The sequence below is a fragment of the Pteropus vampyrus genome, unplaced genomic scaffold (assembly GCF_000151845.1).
Source record: "Pteropus vampyrus isolate Shadow unplaced genomic scaffold, Pvam_2.0 Scaffold97, whole genome shotgun sequence".
NCBI lineage: Eukaryota > Metazoa > Chordata > Mammalia > Chiroptera > Pteropodidae > Pteropus > Pteropus vampyrus.
Window position 1 is genome coordinate 7,302,740 of NW_011888878.1, and position 13,406 is coordinate 7,316,145.

Sequence of the window (13,406 nt, forward strand, 5' to 3'; positions counted from 1 at the left end):
CTATCTTTTATTGGCTTTTTTTTTCTTCTTTTTTTCTTTTTACGCCTACAGCACCTGGTCTTCCTAGGTGGTCTTCCATCCAAGTACTAACCAGGCCCCACCCTGCTTACTTGCAACCCTATCTTTTACACTCTTAAAAATTATTGAGAACTTCAAAGAGCTTTAGTTTTAGGGATTATAAATTCTGATATTTACTGCATTAGAAACTAAAATGTAAAAAATTATTAAAATATTACTGCCAGTTGTTCTTTCAAGTAAAAAACTGGTGTTCCATAAAAAGGGGCTAGTTGAGCTGACAACTCAAATAGTCACACGTATCCCTGACACAACCATTGGACTTGGGGACGTGTTATGTGCATTTCTCATTTCATCACATAGAACATTAAAAAGATGTGTGCTTAAGGGTTGTGATCAATACAGACCTTTTTAAGACATCTTTATTGAGATAAAACTCTTATACCATATAATTTAACCATTTAAAGTATACAAATCAGTGGTTTTTAGCATGTTTATGAGCTTATACAACTATCACCACAATTCATTTAAAAATATTTTCATCACTTCACAAAATCCTATGCCTGTTAGTAGTCATTCTCCCTTTCTTCTAGCCCCTGACAACCACTAATGTACTTTCTGTCTCTATAGGTTTGCCTATACTGTACATTTTTATAGATGGAATCATATATTATGTGACCTTTGTGTTTGGCTTCTTTCATTCAGCAGAATATTTTCAAGGTTCACCCAATGTTGTAGCATGTATCCGTACTTGTTTCCTTTTTATGGCTAAATAATATTCCATTGTGTGGATAAACCACATTTTGTCTATCCATTCATCTGTAGATGAACATTTGAGCTGTTTCTACTTTTTGGCACACATTTATATGCACAAAACTACAAAACCATATTGTCACATCTATATTCATACAAAGGTTGAGAGGTTCGTTCCTATAGTCATAATAAAATAGCCATGAGCTGAGGCCTTAAAAGTGAGAGATTTTATGCCACCATGGACAAAGAATTTTGTCATTCTTTAGAATTTTTTGGTGACTTTTATTATAGATAATTCCCAGCAGAAGTAGAGAGCATGGTATAATGCTCTTACCACGTGCCTACTATGAGGCTCCCACCCCAAAAACCCACAGCTCAGCGTCCTGGGCTATCAGGAAGGGGTGCTGGCACTGGGCTCTGCTGGGGAATCTGTCCATCTGGGCAGCCACACTGATGTCCCTGGCCATACTGCCAGCTTCCCCCATTAAAGATTTTGGCTTGGCTCAGGCAGGATCGTCTCCTGATTGATACCTTCTCTGTGGAGCTGACTGGGTAGGAAGGAATGCTTTGCTGATGGAGGCCTCCCTGAGATGAGAAGTTCCAGGACCAGCCTGGCAAACAGCTAGAGTTAGGGAAATAGAGGCCCAGAAGTATCATGGACTCTCTGCAAATCTCCAAAATGTTCAGGCTGTATAGGTGCAGTTACCTCTCAGAGATTCTGCTGGCTTCTGTGGGAGGCCAAAGAGGGAAGACTGCCTCATCTCAGCCCTGCTATCAGGGAGGAGGGGTGAGTGGAGGGACGTGGGCGAAAATGTGGCTGCAAGAGCAATGCAGCCTGAGCCTGAGCCAGCAAGTATGGAGACAGGGATGGGGGTGCAGGGGGAGAGGTGCCTGCAGGTCATTCCAGTGAGCTTTGTGGTGTCACTCCTGTGACTCTCCATGTGTACTTCTCTCTTGTCCCTAAGTCTTCAAAAAATTTTCTAAACAGGACCCCAGGGCATGACCCCCAGCTCACTGGGGCCAGGTTATCAAAGGGAGACAGCTCATCTGAACCCCCGAATCCCAACCCAAGGCCTGAAATCCCTGGTGAAGGGAAGGAAGAGACTTGGGATCAATGTCAATGGAAGCACTGTGATCCAGCTTCCCTGATCAAGGAGGTTGCCCCTCCAGGACCAGCTTGGGGAAGTGAAGCACCACTTCTGAGGATGATCCAGGGCTGCCATATCTAGTGACAAGAAGACATTTGGGCACCGAGAGCCCATGCTCCCTCACCAAGCCTGAGCATGCCAGCTGTCTGCAAGAGGAAACTTCTAACTCACTCAAAGGCACACTGAGCTCTAGCCCTGGTCTGTGAGGCCCTGGGAGGGGACCTGCTGGCTCTAGCCAGCTCTCCCAGGGATGGAGCTCTGGCCCCTGGAGCCTTGGCCCCAGGCTTGAACACTTGGTCTTAGGTCCCTGGCTCTGCACTCTGACCACCAACCCTGGTTAGATGCCCTCTCCTCACTCTCAGCAGGTGCTGCTGCCCTCCCTCCACTCCAGCAGTCTGAGTGACCTGCTGCCATAGGGAGCTTCCTGAGTTAGCTTTGCTGTAAGCATCTTTTGGGAAAATATTTGCTCACTGCCTGCAGGCTTCCCTGGGCTCCAGTTTCCAGCCTTGGTGGGGAGCACCACTATTTACACCAGACCTTGGCAGCCAGCCCCTGGCACTGGACTCTACAGGCAGTGCCCACTCTCCATCTCAGGCCCAGGAGACCTTGGCAGAGCTCCGGTCGAGCCTCTACCCTGCTGTCTCTTCTCCCCACGTTTCTGGGATGTACCCAAGTTCCCATGAGCAGAGAATCTATCCCTGGGCTGGCATCATCAGGGAGAGGCAGCTGAGGCCTGCTCTGGAAGTTTCCAGGGGCTTGGGAACCAGTGCCAGAGTAAGCATTGCCCAGGCCTGTTTCCCCAGGCCCCATGGACAGAGAAGGGAAGGTGGTAGAGGACAAAGGCATGGAGCACCAACTGCACACTGGGTGTTCCCAGGGGCCAAATTTCACATGTTGGAGGCATTACTTTCCTGAGGAAGTAGGGATTCATAGAGAAGAGCCTTGCCCAAGGTCGCACAGCCTACAAGTGGTACAGGCAGGATTTGAACCCAGGACCCAATCTCTAATACCCCTAAAGCCCACTTCTCCTGCTTGGAGCCTGAGCCTGACCAGACAAGGAAGGAAGCAGCAGCAGCCTTCCTTCCATCAGCAGGTAAGGCTAGAGTCGATGGCTTTGGGCTCTGGATTGGCAATGACTCTGGGCCTGAGTGTCCATGTAGTTGCCACCTTCCCCTGGGTCATGTTTATCAAGCCCTATAACTGGGCTCCTCCCTCAGTTTCCTTTGCTGACTAGGAAGCTGGGCCCTCATGCTCCTCCTGGTTCCAGCAGACAGTGTTGAGGCCCCACTTGGGCCCTATTCCTGCTCTAGGATCTACCTGGCCAAGACAAGCTCCCCTGGCCAACATAACAAATCTCCCTCTCCTTCCTGAGGGCCCCTGTCCCATTCTGGGAACATGGGCCATCCATAGCTCTGGAGCTGCTCGCCTAGGCACAGATCCCTCCTGGGTCAGGGCAGAAGGATAGGGGTAGAAGAGGCAGAAAGGCAGGGGCTTGGGAGAGATGCTTCTACCATTGGATGCTTACATTTGCCTGGGCATCTTCTTTCCTAAAATGGCAAGGAATGGGAAGTCCTGAGTGGCTCCTGGTGCCCAGTGGGCACTCAGCCAGTATAGGCCCTCTTCCCTGTGCCCCCCGCCCCCCCACTGACTGTACCTCCCATCTTCTTTCTCACAGGCCTTGAGTCAGAGACTGACAGCTCCATCCCCTAATATTTAGGAGGAGGCAACTGATGAAAGGCCACAGAGCTCCAGGGCCTACCTCTGGTCACCTAGTACATGACCTTGGTCAGTCAGGGGTTGTACCAGGCCGAGGAGCCAGGGGAGCCAAGGGATGGGTGTGGCCGCTGGGGCTTGGGCTGACAACTGCTCTCTCTTCCAAATAATAACAAAGGACAGCTGCCAGATGGGTCAGGACAGCTTGTTTCCATAGCTGGGCCCAAGGGAACCTGGCTGACCATGCCTCCGCTATGCTGAACCTGACATCTGCTCAGCAGCCGGCCTTGTCCCTGCTCAGGACTTAATTTTTAATTCTGCACAAAGCAGAATGGACACAGAAATATCCAGGGGCCCATAGGTCCACCGTTTCTGTGGCTGATGGAGCTGGCAAGTCCTCCCAGAAGTCAGGTGTTGGCCCCTGCCTCTGGGGGCATTCCCCAGGCTGGAGGAAGAAAGAGGGGAAGGAGAGAAATGAGAGGAGGAAAGAAACATCCCCCGACTCTGGGCCTTCTTCTGGCAGCCTCTGTATGGGGCTGCTGCGTACAGCAGACTTCACATAGGCTCATAGCTTTCCACATACATACAGGTACATTGAGGCTAGGAGACAGGTAGTAACAGACCTGCTTCATTGCAGCTAGGAGACAGTGACAGACCTGCTTCACTGCAGCTGCAAGACAGAGTGAAGACTAAAATTCTGACTGCAATGACTTATAATAATCATGGCAACTCATTTCTGGAACGTTGACTGTATGCCAGACATTGTTTTAAGTGCTTTGCTTGGGCCAACTTATTCATTCCTCACAGCAAGTCTGAGAAGTAGGTACTGATATTAACCCCATTTTACAGATGAAAAAAATGAAACCAGGGAGGTTACCACTCACCTAAGGTCAAAGTGGACCCTAGGAAAGTGGACCCTAGCTAGTATCATCCAGTTTGCCCCAGTACTTGTCCAGTGGGTGTAAAGGTGAAGCTTTGTTCCTCCCACACCCGCTGGCATCTCACCCTAGCACCCCAGCCTGGCTGCCAGCAGCTCCTTGGAAGCTCCAGGTGGAAAAACAATTGTGGTTTTGGCCCAGAGCTGCTGGAGGGGCTGGGAGCTCCCTTTTCCATGTCTCGCTGATGCCAAACAGCTCTGACTGAGAGAACCGGGAAGGGCCCAGAAAGGGCTGGGAACTGAGGCTCTTGCTCAGGATTGGGAAAGGCCCCCATGGATTCAGAGGGCAAGTGGGGGCCCACCCCTCCCAGAAGTAGGATGGGGGAAGTGGTCTCCACTCTGGCCTGATAAAGACTATTTCTGGCCTGGTTCTACCTAGAAAGCAGGACAGCCCCAACAGGCATCAGCCAGGTTCCTTCATGACTGAAACAATGATGGAGTGTTTATGGAGCACCTACTGAGTGCCGACAGGCCCTGTTCTGGGAAGAGTAGTGGGGAGCAGACCCAATCCCTGCCCCCTTACTATTTGGCAGGGAGAGCAGACAATGAAATGGGCAGTAACAAGAAAGTATCTGTTTCCCAGCACCCTGGGAAGAGGTGAAGTGACTTGCCACAGGCACTCAATGAGGCTGTGATGAGATTAATTCACATCCGGGGGGCCTGGGACCTTGTGGCCATGCTCTGATCCCTGCCAGCCAGCACCCAGGTTCCACTTGCTGTACGTTGAGCATCTACTATGCACAGGGTCATTGCCATGCTCACGTGACTCTTCCAACTACCCCCTCAGATGGATGTCAGCATTCCCATTTTCCAGAAGTGGCAGCTGAGGCTCTGAATGAGAAAGCATTTGTCCAGGGTCATCTAGTTGAAAAGGGCAGCACCAAGATCCCACTCCAGATCATTGATGTCAGAGGCTACAGCCTCCCTCAAACTCTCTTGGGAATTACTGGCATTTAGAGTTATGGGAAGGAGCTATCCTGAGTAGGGCAGAGTGGGGTCAGGCTCCCAGCCGGCAGACAGCCTCCTCCGGCACTGGGGGGAGTTGGGGTGTTGGACCTCAGCCGACACCATCCGTTCTTTTACAATGATCCATTATTTATTTAGCTTAAGCCCCACCTATGTGAACTCTCTAGATAATTTCGGTCTATCATTTTAAAGAACAACACAGTTATAATTTAACCATTTAAGAGGAAATGAAGTCCACACAATGTCTTCTTTGTATCTTTAAAAACTACCATTGCCAACCATTTTCAGGCCACAGCTTAGTAAAGAATCTAGGTGCTTATTGAGATGGGAAAGGTGACTTGCACCTACACAAATGGCCCCCAAACTGATATTTTGTTGTTGTTCTTGTGTTGCCCATTAATAGTTCGTCTGTCTCTTATTGTTAGACTATTATTTCTAAAAGCATATACGGTTTGCTCTGGAAAGTGGCAAACAAGCTCAATGCATCTTATTAGTGACTAGATTGTCAACAATTCTGCTGTGAGCAGAGTTTAACAACAAAGAGACTTTTCATTAGAATAAATTCCACCAACTACTGCTTGAGCTTGGGAAGCTCTAGGGATTCAGGGACTAAAATCAGGGACTTAACACAGCAAGTTGCTAGCCTGTATAGCAATTTTGTGCCAAGTAGAGAAAGGCTCCACTTCCTCAAGACACTTTACTGCCATCTGCTGGAAAACTGCCCTGATAAATACACAAATCCACCATGATTACTGTGTGAATAAAACTCTTTAGAATTGTGTAGTACACAACTTGTATAGCTCATCATGGCAGTCCTGTCTTGATGTCACCAGGATTCCCTCTTTCCTAAGCAAGTTTTATCTTTTTCTCTCTCCATTTTACTCATTCATACCTTAGACAGGTTTTTATCTTTGTGATAAAATATGGCTGCTCTATAACTTATAAGACAAGGTCAGTTCCCCTCCTATACCCCCCAAAAAAAGTCTAGGTAAGGATTCTGGCTCAACTTGAGTCACATTGCATCACTAAACCATCTTTGTGATCGGCGAAAGAGGATATGTATCAATCAGGATGGGTGAGATTATGCTGTGTGTCAACCAATTCAACACCAATAGGAATCCCCAGTTGGGGGTGTGGTGAGGGAAGGAGGAGAACTTAGTCAGTGAAAACAACTCAATTGTGATACAGCATGGCTGCAGAACAGCATGGCTGTGGAGTAACTCAATAGTGTCACAGCTCGATTATGAAACAACATGGCTATAGAATAGCAAGGCTGTGAGGCAGCTCTAGTGAGGTGATCCTGAGCCCTGGTGTTACCAGCCAGACAGTTCTGTTCTGCTCTAATCTAGTCTGCTGGGATGGCTCTGCTTTGGTCCATTCTGCTCCTTCCCAGCAAAACAACTTCTCTGTTATAGCTCTAGCCTAGGAAAGGCAGTTTTCAATGGAAAGAGAAAGTGTACTCTCTGAGCCAGAGGGCAACTGACTTATATAGAGAGAAGCCCCTGTCTCTTGTCCCTGATTGGTCTATTCTCATACAAATGAGGTTCTCATCCAAATCCTCACAGTTTGATGGGTCCCAAAAGTACTGCCCTGATTGGTCAGAGTAGAGTTGCTCTGATTGGTCAGTGGAGATGCTAATAAGGATATAGGTACACAGCTCAGATTAGAAGGTCTCAGACTTATTTGTTGAAATAGGATTCCAGGAATTTCTTTATAAGGGCTAGCTCCGATGGCAGGAACACAACGCAGGCAGGCAGTTCAGTGCAGGCTTCTCCCTGAAGCACGGCTTGTGTGAAAAGCCTCTGTTTTGCAAGAATACTAAGCTCTGTTTTTGTTTTGTTTTTTAATTTTTGAGCCCAGTTAGCCACCAGGAGCCCTTCATGGTATTTTCCTTTTTGGGGTCAACATATGTAACAAGCCACTTGAAACCTCAGTAGCTTAAAAAAAAAAGATTTCTTGCTCACATTGAATGTCCACTCCAGTTTGACTGGGGGCTCTTCTCACCTTGGACTTTCAGGGCCCCAGACTAACATGCTATGGCTCTAAATGTGTGCCTACCATCACCATGGAAAAAAAGAGGTCACTTGGAAAATCATCCACTGGCTTGTAAAGCAACCACTTGAGAGATACAAAAGCCATTGAGCTCAGAGTTCACAAAGCAAGTCTGTGGTCACATTCGACATCAAAGGGCAGATAGGTGCAGCCCTGGCCTGGTCTGGAAGAAGGGGGCTGGACTAGGATGATCTGAATTTGAATCATAGTCTACTCTTGCAGCAACGGGAGCTGGGCAGGGGACCATGATTATTACAGCCTGGGACTGAGGGGTAAGAGTTCCTCAAGGAAGTGAGGACAGTGCCAGTTGCCCCAAACAACTGTCCAGGGCAGCAGCCAAGAGTCAGCCAGCTGAAATGGGAGCGTCATGTGTGAGTGAGACAGCAAAGAGCAGCCACACCCAGCCTCTGGACATTGCATCCAGCAGGAGCCCCAAGGGACCTATAGGGACCAGAACTCCAGAGAAGAAGCACACACAACTTCAGCCCAGGGAAAAATACACAAGGGGCCCAGCCTATACTCCACAGAGATGTTTTAGATGTGGAAACTCTGTATTGTTTTATCTTCTGGTTCTTGGGTAGCTGTGGGTAGGCAGAGGTGCCAGATAAGTAAAGAATGATTATCAACATTTCTTAGAGTTGCAGACCCCATTTTTACAGAAGCTACCAGTGCTTGGATCAGTCAAGGAAGTTTCTCAATTTATGGAGCTAACTGAGAAACCTGCATTTACAAAGCACCTACCATATGCCAGGCTGTGTTCATTTCTCAGGAGTTCCTGTCTCTGTTATAGGAGTGAGGAAGTGGCACGTTGCAAAGACAGGCAGGCCCATCTCCAAAGCCTCAGTCTTCCCCTTGACACCCTCAGGAGTCCTGGGGGTCATCTGGGGTGGGAAAAAGTGAGAGGAAGGAGTGGCGGGCCTTTAAAAGGATGATGGTTCCAGCATGTGATCAAGGAACTTGAGGAACCACATGGACGGACGATTACGGGCCTGTTTCAGGCACATTCCTGAGCTCTGAAAAGAGAAATAAAAGTGTTCCCTTGTTTTTGAGCTGAAGAGACAGCAATGTTGTCGTATAACTAGGAACAGATGGGCTTCAGGAATTTCCAAAGGCCTTTTAGTGTATTAGACAAAATAGCTTCCCAGCCACACACCATAACTTTGTCTGGCCGCCTGGGTATCGGTTACCCAGACGACCGGCAGGCTGCATGCACTGGCTGGAGGGTCCCAGAAGGGAGTAGGCCTCTGGCTGGGCCCCTGGCCACTCCCTCTGCCCCAGCAGGAACCCCCCTTGCTTGTGACACCTTTCCCAGAGTTCTAAGGCCAGGGCACAAAGAATCTCACACTCAGAGTTGGAAAGGGGGTGGGAAGTCCCAGAAGCTGCCTGGTTGGACTGCCCCCTGAAGCTCAAACACTCTGCTACCATGCTTTAGGAAGAGGTGACACCCATGGGCACCCAAAAGTGGAGCGCACAGTGGCTCAGTGCCAGGCTCTGGAGTGAGGCAGGGATTGTATCCTGACTGGAAGACCAACCCCCTCCCTGCATCTCCAGTCCTCATGTGCATCCTCACAGTGTGAGGATGAAGCCATTTCACATGTGCCAGTGCTTGAACTGTGCTGGAACCTAGAAACACTGCATTATATTGGCTGCCATTATGATGACCCTTGGACAGCTCTGGCTGAGATGTGTTGCCTTATTCCCACCTGAATAATATTGTTAGCTAATACTAATTGAGCACTTGCATATGCCAGAGCACCTTATTGGGGAAAAAAGTGAGGCTCAGAGTGGTGATTGGCCTTACTCAAGGCCACACAGTAAATTCAAGCTCTAAACACTGCCCCTGCAAGGGCCCCAGCTCCGGCATTGGAGCAAGGCCTCCAGGCTCTCTAGGTCTGTTTCAATGTCTATGCAACAAGATGTTACATAGTGAGCCATGAGGGTCCTTCCCACACCTTCACCCTAATTCTGTCCTCAAATGACTCAGACCATATGGCAACTCCATTTTTGTTGTCTCACAGTCTTCTGTAGAGGGAGCAGCAAGACTCAGAAAGTGAATGCCATCTGCTAGGGTCACTTCTCAGGCCGGTGACAAAGGCAGGTTTGAATCCAGGCTGTCCAACTCCAAAACCTGCATATCCTTTCTCCAGAGAACCCCTCACCCCAGCAGAGATCATGGTTCCTATTCACTCTGTAAACTATGCCTTTACCCTAATAGTAAGAAGGGAATGTAAAGAAAACACCTAGGGTAGTGGCAGATGATGCTCTGCCACTCGGCCTAGAGTAGCCTTGAGCAAGTGCTGGGTAACTGTGCTGTGTAACTCTCTGAGCCTCAGTTTTCCAGGCTGCAAAATGAGGCTCCAGATTTCTGCCCAGGGAGTCTGCTATAAGGGTGAAGGAAGAGCGAGAGTATGCAGGGTGGTGTGGCTGCTGATGCAAAAGGCTTTTCAAGGTCCTCTTACTGATGCCACATCAGTACATGCCACTATGGCCCCTCCCCTTTCCTTTCCACCGCCCTAATAGGAAGCCTACAAGGGGAAAAAGCCAGGAGGCCAGGATTGTCAGTGGTGTCAAGCTCCTTAACAGTTCTCCCTGGTCCTCACTTTCTGTATTGACAAATTGACAATGTTGATCACCAACACTGAGCCAGAATCTCAGCAGGCCCTCCATAAAGACTAGCCTTCCCTATCTTCCATCACAGCATGCCCCAGTCAACTGCAGTGGCATGAGGCTGGGCCTCCATGTGCCATCAGCATTAGAAGGTGGAACAAGTGGTCCTAGGGGCCCTCAGCTCTAATGGTGCACATGCCAATCCATAAAGCATTTCTCAGCCACCTGATGTTTTATTTTTTATTATTATTATTATTTATGCCTACAGCACCTGGTCTTCCTAGGTGGTCTCCTATCCAAGTACTAACCAGGCCTGACCCTGCTTAGTTTCCAAGATTAGACATCAGGCTTGTTCAGGTGGCATGGCCATAGATCATGGACCGTGGCTCCACTGGGGTGCGAACACAGGACATTCTGCGTGTAAAGCAGACGTGCTAACTGCTACACTATGGAACCATGTCCGTGATGCGTTTTTTTTCTTTTTTTAAATTCACTTTGTATTTGCAAAATTGAAGTTGCAAGTTGGATGGCCCTTCAGAAAGCTCAGTGCATCTTCCAGCTGAAGAGTGTTTCAAGGGCACGTCATGGAAGCCACCGGTCTCTGCAAGCCCCAGCTTGAGCAGCCAGCCACTCACCCACTTATAACTGCCATACTTCCCTCTACCTGGCCCTGCTACCAACACTGAGGGACTGAGGATAGCTGCCTTTCACCTCTGGGTCCTGTCTCATCTGGACATTGGTGCTGACACCTTCTTCTCCTAGGATTGCTGGTAAATGTGTGCACCAGGGAGGGGCTGAGAGATCCAGGTGGGGTGTGGGACATTATGCTCCCCAAGATACTCTCATTCCAAACCTTTGCCAGAGGGTCTGGTTATGGGAAAAGGGCACTCATTTTGGAGTCAGATGGATTTGGGTCTATTCCCTGGCTTTTCCATTGCCTGACTATGTGATCTTGGGCAAGTCAATTCACCTGAGTCTGTCTCCTCTTCAGCAAAACGGTGATGATGATGATGGGTAACTTGTATCAAGTGCTTACTCCATGCTGAACACAGCTTTACACACTTTACACACATTAACTCGTTTCATTTTCATTACAACGCTATGAGGTAGGTGCTATCATTCTCATGTTATGGGTAAGTAAATTAAGGCACACAGAGGTAAAGTCATCCAGTTACCAAGGACAGGAAGTGGGACTCAAAGCCAGGCTGGCGAGGGATGGGAGCCCATGTGTTAACCACTGCACCCTATAGCCTTGCAATAATCACAGGACAACACTGTTCCCAAGGAGGCACTGAGCCTCCCCATGTTGGCCCTGGGCCTAGAGCAGGGAGTCCCCAGCCAGTGTTGGCTGAGTAAATGAAGCCAACTCAAGAGAAGGCTATCCTAGAGGAGTTCTTGGCCCTAGACTCCTAAAGCATTTGGCTGAGCAGCCAAGCAGTTCACACAAGTCTCCTTTAGATCTGCCTGTGAGTCTAGCAGGGGGCAGTGCCAGCAGCCACCTTTGTTCACGCCAAAGCAGCAGTCTAGGTACCTTCATTCCTGCCTCTGCCACCCACCAGAGCCGTTAGCCTAGCCTCAGCCACGGTCCCCATGGGGTAGGGGGTGCTATTTCCAATACCTTTCTGAGAATCCCTCAACTGGCCCCAAGTGGAGAATAGAGCCATGACTCTGGAAGAGGAAATCCCTTTCCCTAGGGCTCAGGTGGCCTACAAACCAGGCATGACCTAGGGTTTATGGGCAGGAGCGAGAAGCATGGCTGCATTCATATAGCACCTATTTGGTGCCAGACTCTTGAACTGCCACCAGTGTCACTCCCTCCCTGTCCCGCACACCTGCTCCAGCCATGCAAGCTCAGGACTATGACCCACCAGGATAGCTGAGAAAGGAGGCTCTGAGAGGTTTTCATTTGCCCAAGGCCCCATACCCAGGCCTAAGTAGGGCTTCCCACGTGGTGGGCTTGGACTCCAAGTTCTGCCCACTCCCCAGCACACAGGAGCCTCTGCCTCCCAGTCAGATGTTCACTCTCAAGATCTCCAGGAGACTCTGGCTGGAGCCTCTTCCAGAAACTGCAGGCATCAAGGCTGGCCCACGGTGGGCTCCTATTTGGCAGCACTTCCCCAAGCTTGTCTGCCCGCCATGTTCTCTCCATAGCAGGTATCTGACCCCAGACCCCTCTCAGCCTGTCCCCACTCTCATTCTGGGCTGCAGAACCCACCTCATTGGCCAGAGCTCCATGCGGGCCCCTCAGCCACCTCACAAAGTTGGCATGTACCCCTTGAGTTTTTATAACTTGGGGTATAATTTGCTAACAACAAAACATATGGACCTTAAGAACAGATTCCAAACACTTCACCTCAACTGTCTTTGATTCTTCAATGTGACCTACACAAGAAACATCATCATTGCTAACATTTCCTGGGTGCTAAGGAAATGCAACATGGTACCCTCCCTACATGCATTCTGCATTAAAGCATTTATCCCTGGAACCTCCCTTTAGGTAAGTATCCTTAAAGGCCCCTTACAGATGAGGAAACAGCTTATGGATTCCAGAACTGGGGTCCTGGTACAAATCTTGCTCCTCCACTTACTAGCTATGGGCTTTGAACAAGTAACTAATCCCTTTATGCCTGTGTCACCATCTGTAATACATAGATAAAAACACTGTAGTTCTTACCTGAGTACTATGAGGTTCAACATGTAATTCCCACCAAGAGCCTTGAACAGGGCCTGTCACCTGTTAGCCTTCATTCTCCTCCTCACGTGTAACACGGGGCTGCCCTGGACCCCCAACGCCTGCACCCATGTCCTTGTCCCTAGCACTGACCCTTGAGGACTCTGCTCCCTATCCACGCTGTGCCACTAACCCTGAAGATGTCCTCCTGTCCTCATCTGCCAGATGAGGATAAGGTCCTGCTCCCATCTGCCTAGACCCCTTTGGCTCATTCAGCCCATCCCCATATGTGTTCCAACCACAGCCCAGGGCTGGAAAATCTCCAAACATCCTCTGTCCTGCCAGGTTCTCCAGCTGCCTCCCACACTGTACAGAGTCACCATCACAGCCCAGTCCTGCCTGCCTTCCCATTCCACACTTTCCAAGACCCTAGACACTCTTTGGTCTGGAAAGCACCCCTCTCTCCCACTCCTTCATCCCTGCCAAATTTGAGGCAGCTGAGACACACGTTCAAATCCACCTGAGATAGGTTCAAACCTGGCTC

The 13,406-nt window shown here is 49.3% G+C and overlaps 1 long non-coding RNA gene across 3 annotated transcripts in view; it reads left to right on the forward strand.

Moving 5' to 3' along the window:
* LOC111742579 overlaps positions 1-13,406 on the forward strand; it is a 40,249-nt gene that overhangs the window by 26,564 nt on the left and 279 nt on the right. For all 3 annotated transcript variants that reach the window (XR_002781382.1, XR_002781384.1, XR_002781383.1), the window contains one exon: positions 10,707-10,961. This is a non-coding gene — a long non-coding RNA (uncharacterized LOC111742579). The remainder of the gene's footprint in view (positions 1-10,706; positions 10,962-13,406) is intronic.